This window comes from Electrophorus electricus, chromosome 20 (assembly GCF_013358815.1).
Source record: "Electrophorus electricus isolate fEleEle1 chromosome 20, fEleEle1.pri, whole genome shotgun sequence".
NCBI classification, from domain to species: Eukaryota; Metazoa; Chordata; class Actinopteri; order Gymnotiformes; family Gymnotidae; genus Electrophorus; species Electrophorus electricus.
In genome coordinates, this window is record NC_049554.1 from 7,265,838 (window position 1) to 7,267,481 (window position 1,644).

The window sequence follows — 1,644 nt, forward strand, 5'->3', positions numbered from 1 at the left end:
GTTGTAGTTGTAGTTGTGGAAGGGTTGTAGTTGTAGGTGTAGTTGTAGAAGGGTTGTAGCTGTAGTTGTAGGGTAACTGTGTCATCTGCAGACTCCACCTGTCATTACGGATCTGATCCTGCATTCATTTCTGCAGTGCGGTATGAGGACAGGCAGTGCTAAGGACACCTAAAAAAGCATATGTTCTTCTTGTTCATGTGATTGTGTGTACACACACACACACACACACACACACACACACACACACACACACACACACACACACACATTAAACAGGTTCAAGGATGAATGGGAAATGACACATCATCCATTACACATAAGCCGTGTGCACAGAAGTGTCTTTATTTCCTGTTCTGTTTAGGCGCACTCCGTTAGCACCACTGCTAACCGAATGATTCTGTTGTCATGGTGACATCCAGGAGTTAACGCCAGTACAGTCACTTATTGATTTAATCAGATCACAGAGGTTGATCTCTGGGTGCCATTGTCATGCTGTTCTGCTCCACACGACTCAGCAGTACCATCACCTGTTTCTCTCTTCGTGAAGGGTGTGTTTGACTGGAGCTCCCAAGGACACACGTGAGGTTCCCCGTGAGGAGTGTCCCTACGTTTCCTTTGATAGCTGGTCATGTGTCCTCCTGTAAAGTTGCTCCTAGGGTGTTGCAACATAGTCCCTCTTAAAAAAGGTAACTGTGCAACTACTGTTACGTATAATGAAGTTTACCAAATATGATTACATAGTTCATTTGTGATTGATTCAGAATGGTTCGTCTATTTAATTTATGTAATCACTACAAAATAATGTGTCACGGAACGCTCCCCTCCTCACTGTTCACATGGTCGGGCCCGCCGTGCGCTGTGGGAGTTCATCATCTCGTCTGTAACCATGCCCATGGTAAGCTGTTGCCTGTTCCCTGTGAGTGCCAATGTGTTAGTTACTTGTGTGTGTTTAATAAACATCTGCCTGCGTCGAGAGAGCCTGTGTGTGTCCTACCTGCCCTGGGGCACTCGGACCATTACATGATGCAGATAGTTTACGAAAATCAGAGATCTCCACATATGAATATTTAGTTATGGTTATATTTATGTTTTTATGTATTAATTGTTGTAATTTGTTATGTTGTGAATCAAGAATGGGATTACTCAACGAGAGTTCTACATTTAAATGTAGTAGGTAAATTAAATGTATTTAATTTGCATTAATGTAGAAATATCTATATTTAAAGACATTTCCAGATTTGCGTTTTGTTTCCATCTAACTGCACGTTACAAAGCTGACTATGACCTGGAACTATGTCTTAAATTATGCACTTTATTACAAAACATTACATTTAGTAAAAATAGTAAAAATAATATAATTAGATTAGGATAGAAAACGTATTTACTGTACAACATTACAGCTATTACGTTAGTATAAAAAGCGAAGAGACTATGGAATTAAAGAGGATAGCTGACCCACTTTCTAATGCTCAGAACTCAGGAACATGTTCAGCACACATCGAGAGTTTGGACCTCCTCTAGAGCAAACTGCTGGAGTAGTTTGGACCTCCTCTAGAGAGACTGCTTGAGTAGCTTGGACCTCCTCTAGAACAGACCACTGGAGTAGCTTGGACCTCCTCTAGAGAGACCGCTGGAGTAGCTCGA